Below are 7,508 nucleotides of genomic sequence, written 5' to 3' on the forward strand. Positions count from 1 at the left end.
ATTTTGAAACCATTTTTATGACTTCAAGAATTCGCAGTACCAATTTTATGGTTTATGGAGCCAATATTTTTATTTATTTTTTAGTTTTTATTTAATTATTATAATTTTAAAGTAACTTACATAAGTAGAAAACACATACAATTTTTTAAAAATGCACTAAAATAATATTATATAGGACTAAACAGAGATTTCAGTTATGGTCCCACTTTCCGGATGATGCTAGAGCAAAAATTCCTACACTATTTTTTAAAATTTAATTAATTAATTTATTTCTCGAATGTATCAATAATACAAAAAATAGGTATAACAAAAATCCCATATGACTAGCTTTTACTCATTCCTCTGCCGAAGTGATCATGTGGCAAATAAGCTTTCACTTCATTCTCCAATCTAACTCCCAAAACAACGGCTCAGCGATAAAACAAGAGCGTTGTAGATTTGTAATCAAAACTAAACTATAAAATTAAGATGTTGCCAACGTTTAAGAAAATAGCAAATGAAAATTATATTTGACTTAAATATCCTTATAATAAACATGTTATAATAAAAAAAATATAAATAATTTAAAAAATTCGATAATTAGTGTACCAATGGCGAATATTGGCAGAATTCTACAATAGTAAACATGATTTTTCATCCAACACATTGGGTTTATTTTTGAAACTCTCTTCGCCACGTATCCATATGATTTGAATCACTTAATTTCGAGTTCATATGAGGAAGATATTAATTTTTGAAGTTTTGATGAGAAAAAAAACTGTATGAGAGAGAAAATGATGAATCATTATAGCAAAAAAAAAAAAAAACCCGGATGGAAGGACAAAATGGAAAATTTAAATGGCTTATTCAAGTGCCACCTCATGTGTTTGGCTATTTTTTTTAAAAATAAGTTTCTAAACGTTAGCTATATTTCAACGTGATGTTTGGAATAATATAGGAAGATACAAATTTCATAAAACAATGGACTATTTTGAATAACATTATTTTGTAACCATATAAGAGGAATCTGAATACATACATGAACATACAGTCCCTATTTCCTGATATTGCACCAAAGCACTATACATGGCTGATTTAATATTTTACGATTTGTCATACATTTGTTTTGAAATTAGTTTTTACGAGTTCTACCCGTGCGTTGCTACGGATTTATTAAAAATAATAACCATATTCTAAATTTTTAAAATGTTTATGATGGGCTATTTCTATGATATAGTCACATTATCACTTGTTAAATAGATTATTAAGTACCAGTCAAAATCTAATATACTCAATAATTTAATAGGTTAGAAAAGAGAAAGAACGTGCATGTATAATATATGAAAATACAAATATATCCACATAATTTTATATTTATTTATGTATGTATCATCTAAAATATAGAGCATGCTTCTTTATATTTGATATGATATACAAATGCTGCTATGTATAGAGGCTCATTTAAACAAAGAATTTGGGCATTTTCCCTCAAATTTCAAAGGTCTTTAGTGGTTGCTTAGCCCGCTTTACTGTTGGGGAATTGACACAAATAATACCATATGAATGTCCCTTACCAAATATAGCTCAAAATGAAAAATTTGACACATGTAGTACCTAGACCACTGGGTAAAGACTATTATACCCTTAAAACTCATTTAAACGAAAAAAACCATTCCAAAGCCAATTCCCTCTTTTTTTCTCAAAACTTTCCACACACACCTCTTCATCTTCTTCTTCTTCTTCTTCTCACTCGGTCGCTCAACCGCCACGCTCAACCCAACCCACGATTTCCCTCAACCAAACCCACGATTTCGGTCAACCCAACCCATCTTCGCGCGCTCTCTCTCTCTCTCTGTCGCGCCTCTCCTCGCTCTCTAGCCTCTCTTCTCGCTCTATCTCTTGCACACCTCTTCATCTTTATCTTCTTCTTCTCACTCGGTCGCTCAACCTCCACGCTCAACCCAACCCACGATTTCGCTCAACCAAACCCACGATTTCGCTCAACCCAACCCATCTTCGTGCTCTCTCTCTCTGTCGCGCCTCTCCTCGCTCTCAAGCCCCTCTTCTCGCTCTATCTCTCTCTCTCTCTCGACCCTGTTTCTTTCTCTCGGTCGCGCCTCACCTCTGTGTTTCTCTCTCTCCACGATCTCTATTTCTCGCTCACCCAAGATCTCAGTTTCTCGCTCTCTCTCCCCCGATCGCGATTTAGGGTTTCTCGCTCAAGGTAAGTCTCGTTTTCCTTTTTTCCATTGAGATTGTTGTTATGGTTGATGTATTTAAGATGATTGTGTAGATTGTTGTTATCTGATAATGAATGTTGCGATTTTTTTGAGATTGTTGTTATGGTTAACTGGTATTGCGATTTTTTGTGAGATTGTTGTTATGGTTAACTGGTATTGCGATTTTTTGTTATCGTGAGATTGTTGTGTAGATTGTTATTGTTGCGATTTTTTTTGGGAGGAGTTAGTGAGATGTTGCGATTTTTTTGATGTTGTTGTGGTTATCTGTATTTTTTTGAGATTGTTGCGAATTTTTTTTTTTCTGTAGACTTAGTGAGTAACTGGGTTTTGTATGTATATTGAAAAGACGTGAACAATGGTAAGAGATGATATTTCCTTTGGTAAGTTTAGAGAAGTGAAGAAATTGTGAAATAGAAGGCGTGAACAACGTAAGAGAAGTGAAGCCAAACAATGGGTAGATATGAAAATAGGATTTGTGGTCTTAGATGTATACAAAATGTTAGAGCAGAGAGTGCATGAAACGTTGTTCCTCTATCTCTAAGTGTGTGTGTTATGGTAACACCATTGGTGAAATAGTATTCCTTCTAATTTTTCTGTTATGGTAACAGTGATTATGACTTGATTTGTTTTAGGTTTAATCTTTAATGACGAAGTCTAAAGGAACCAAGGTAGAGGAGGTCTCCTAAAAAAGTGTCCGAAGAAGCACTAGGACGGCGAAGAAAAGGAAAATAATTTCGCCGTCCGACGATGACGACGCGTTCATCGTCGCACCACCAAAGATGAAGAAGGTATAGAATAAAAATTAAGTGACTTAATTAGAGCAATGTATGGTTATTTGATTTTGTTTTGTGTTTGATATAGACAAAAAATAAGGCTGAGCCCTCGGGCGTTGCGGCCGCCTCGGAGAGTCCTACCACTGTTATTTCCCGAAAGGTGAGTGTCACAAACTTATTTTTATGCTTGAGTTCGTGACAGATGTGTCACAGACTCGATGACTTCGTGACAGATGTGTCACGAAGTCAGCGAGTCCGTGACACATCTGTCACGAAGTGGGTGAGTCCGTGACACATCTGTCACGAACTCAAGCATAATGGTTTCACTAATAATGTCGTTGACTCATATGTGTAGGAGTGGAGACGGTTTATACCAGAATCCAATGTTGAAGGATTTTCCTTTAACTTCCACGGGGGATTGGAAAATTTCCTCGCTCTCTTACTCGGCCGCAGCGCCGAAACTCAAGCTGGTTTCGCCCAATCATGTTTTGGGCAGTTTGTGGGGCAACCCAAAATAGTCCGGTCATCGGCGATCATAAGCCACTTGGTGTTGAGGACCGGGAGCTTCGACGGAGAAACCACTGACGGGCTTCTAATTGAGATTGGAGGCCAAGTCCGGGAGTTCACGAAGAGAGACTTCCAGGAGATCACATTCCTCAAAGTCGTCGATGACTACGAGGAATTCAAGTTTGAGGGGGTTGTTTCTAATGACAGCCTCTTCAAAAAATTCTTCTCGGGGAAGTATTTGAGTCGGAACTTGGTCAACCAATTCTTGGAGGCGAGCGTAGATTGGCCGACAGAAGTTCAGGTAAATTACCTGAAAATTTACTTCGTCTTGAATGTCCTCCTGGCGGACGACGCGAAGAACAGGACACCGTGCTTAGAGCTCATTAAGGCGGTGGAGGACACGGACACATTCGGTCGCCATCCATGGGGCAACATGGTGTGGAACTACCTTCTCGGCGAAGTCCGGAAGTTTGTAAAGAAGGGTGGCGAGCCATTGGATCAAGGTAAAAAAAAGGAAGCTCCATCTCCCCGGATTCGTCGAGCCGCTTCAGGTTTGGGGGTACGAGTGTCTTCCTTTCCTGACAAACATGGGGGTTTGTGAGAAAGTCTCCACCACAGCTCGGCCGATAATGCGTCGGTGGAAGTCTATCGGACTTGTTCAAGATGCCGCCATGAAAGGAATCAACTTCAATGAGGTAATAAATTTGTAGGTTAATTCATACTTAATAATGATCACACTCATTTGTTAACTTGTCCTACGTATAGGTTGAATTTCACGGAATCGGTGACACTTCTTCAAGCGTTGCAACCCCTTCTACGACGCTAGCGGGGGTGGACAAACGCCCGGAGAAGAAACCCAAAAAAGACGCCCCACAACCAGAAGCACCACCACAACAACCACCACAACAACCGTCTCATTCACAAGCACAGACAGTTGAGGTAACACAATTTTGGGTTCTATTTTAATTTAAATAACCATACTCCGTGACAGATGTGTCACGGAGTGGATTCACTTCGTGACACATCTGTCACGGAGTGGATTCACTTCGTGACACATGAAGTCGTCAGCCAGCTTACTTTGTTATTTTGGTCATGGGCAGTCCCGGCTCGACTCTCTCAAAAATTCAGTTGGAAATCCCCACGAGCGTTTCCGCTATATGCAAGACGACTACATGAAGTTCAAAAAGGATATTTTGGACGCGGTGAAGAGCTACAGAGTGGCTCTTGATGAACTAGATCATTACTACGATTGGAGAAACGCGTTGCAGTTAGAAAAGAAGCGCCGGGAGAAGAATGCCGAAGAGAAAGCGGCCAAATTCAAGAAGTACGAAGAAGAGATGGCGAAGAAGAAAGCGGAAAAAGAAAAGAAAAAAAAAGAGGAACAAGAATATTTTGAGAAGCTGAAGAATATGCAGGAAAAAGAGAAGAAACTGCAGGAAGAAGAAGAAGAAGAAGAGAAGAAGAAGAGAGAAGAAGAGGAGAAGAAGAAGAAAGAGGAAGACGAGGAGAAGAAGAAGAAAGAAGAAGAGGAGAATAAGAAGAAAGAGGAAGACGAGGAGAAGAAGAAGAAAGACGAAGAAGAGAAGAAGAAGAAAGACGACGAAGAGGAGAAGTAGAAGAAAGACAACGAGGACAAGAAGAAAAAGGAGGATGACGGGGACAAGAAAAATAAGCAGGACAAAGACGACAAGAAGAAGAAGGACGATGACGCCAAGAAGAGCAAGAAATCGGAGGAGAAGAAGAAGGATGGCAACCAAAAGAAGAAGAAAAACGAAGTCGAGAAAGGGAAAAAGAAGAAAACCAGTCAACAAGAGGTACAAGATATGCAATAGACATATTATTTTGTTGTTTAAAATCTTAAATGCGGAGATGAGTGGATTCACTCCGTGACAGATGTGTCACAGAGTGTACTTAGTCCTTGACACAGTGTCACGGAGTCGCTGAATTTCGTTATTTTGATTACACTCATGTTGAACTAAATGATTTTGAATGGCCGCCAGGAGGACGAAAGTGATGTGGAAAACACACAAGGTCAACAATCTTGGGGTGATGAAGATTCGCCTCTCAGTCTGGAAGTCCAAATGAATGCAGAGGCTATGGAAGAGTAAGAGTTGTCAGGGACACAGGGGGTTCAAGAGGTACCTCCATTAATTTGATGGTTGAACTTAATTCTTGACTTGTTTAGAAGCATGACTTTATAACCATATGAATTGTTATCTTTTACGGTTGAACTCAAATAAGCATATGAATTGTTATGAATTATTATTTTATGTTGAACTCAACAATAAACTTGAACTCAAATAAGCATATAATTGTTATGAAATATTATTTTATGGTTGAACTCAACAATAAACTTGAACACTATTACATTTTTTTCATATATATATATGACTTGAACACACCGAATCCCCATATCCTGATTGAAGACTCACCTATCAAGAAACATTTGACCCGGCAACGACGCAGCCCCGATAGGTTTACACCTTCCAAAAAGGCGTTGCCTTTTCTGAGGTTCACGAATGCTCCGGACGTGCTTCCTGATGAACTGCCGCTGTCGGAGGTAACCAAACGATCGGACCAGGGTGACGTTGACTGTTGGAACCGATCTAGGGTTTAAGAAAATAATTAACGCTTCGGTAAGCGGCGGAATTTTAAAAATTTTCTTTTACAAGTAAAAACAGTTTTTTACTAACCTAGACAAAGTGCAAGTACATGTAATTAAAAACTAATATGAGCTAAGAAGTTTACTAACCTTTCTTGAAGCTTGATCTTTGAGAAGCTCTTAGAAAGTTGCAACGCTCGTCTCCCCTCGCAGCACGTCTCTCTTTCTTTCCTCGGCACCTCGAGCAACCACAAAAGTTTCTATCACTAAATCACTCGAAATAAAGGAATTAGTGAGTGGACACTTTTAAACACTACGACTTAAGAACGAGTCTTGAAGTCGCAGAGCTAAACACTAGGTCGAGTGAGGACCTAGGTGCCAAAACAAGAAAAATCGAAAATAAACTAGAGAGAGAGAGAAGAGGGGCGGCAACCACAAGTTCTAGAGAGAGAAGCTCTCAATCTCTAACTTATGTGGAATGAGAAAAATGAGAAGAATGAGGCTCCTATTTATAGGAGAGGTCTTACCTTCAATAAGGTAGTTTCCTCTTCTATAGAATATCACATATTCATGAGCCAATTTCCTCTTTTTCTCTATGACATACTCTGCCAAGGTAGGCTTCATTAAGCCTTGGATTTGTTTCCTTTTTTGTTCCTTGCCTTGCTTCTTTCTCAACTTGGGCGCCTACCTCATTTCCCTTAGAGGAAATTTGTTTCCTCTTTTTCTTTTGGCAAGTATCTTCATACATTTATGCACAAAATATTCTCTCTATCTCTTGGGTATGTTGGGCGCCTATCTCATTCAAGAAAGGCCTTCTAGAAGCTTTTCCACTTGTTCATGACACCATGAAAAATGCCCATTAAGTGAAAATTCTTATGAAATGAAATTAATTCACAAGGCCCAATAATTAAGTCATGGCCGAGTGACATTAAGTCATCAAATGAACTTGTCAAAAAATTTATTGACATTCATTTCATCCTATGTCTCAAAAGACAAAAATACCCTTTTGACTATTTTCGTTTTTGTTTTGACTTAGCTTCTAGTTTAACTATTCCTATCGATGTGATTCGTGACAGTGACCTCATGGACCCAAATGAACAAAGCTTGAGCTAAACACTTGGACTCAAAAGTTCACAAACCTTTTTCAAGTTTAGCTTAATGCCAACTGACTCCACTAAAGAGTTGACACTGAAAATCTCTCGGTTCAAATGAATTTATTTTCTACTCAAGAATTCAACCTAATTATGATGAGCGGATCCACTGAATATTATCTATGTTTACCCTTCATGAATGTCATCAGCTAGTCGGGATTTACTAAATTACCATTTTACCCTTCTAGCTGTTATTTCCTCAACTCCTTTGTCGCTTGTGAATAAGTTATTAGAAACAATGTATTGACGAGGAGCT

Source organism: Urtica dioica, chromosome 1 (assembly GCF_054948205.1).
Source record: "Urtica dioica subsp. dioica isolate 48M chromosome 1, U.dioica_male_clone48M_v1_H2, whole genome shotgun sequence".
Classification (NCBI taxonomy): domain Eukaryota; kingdom Viridiplantae; phylum Streptophyta; class Magnoliopsida; order Rosales; family Urticaceae; genus Urtica; species Urtica dioica.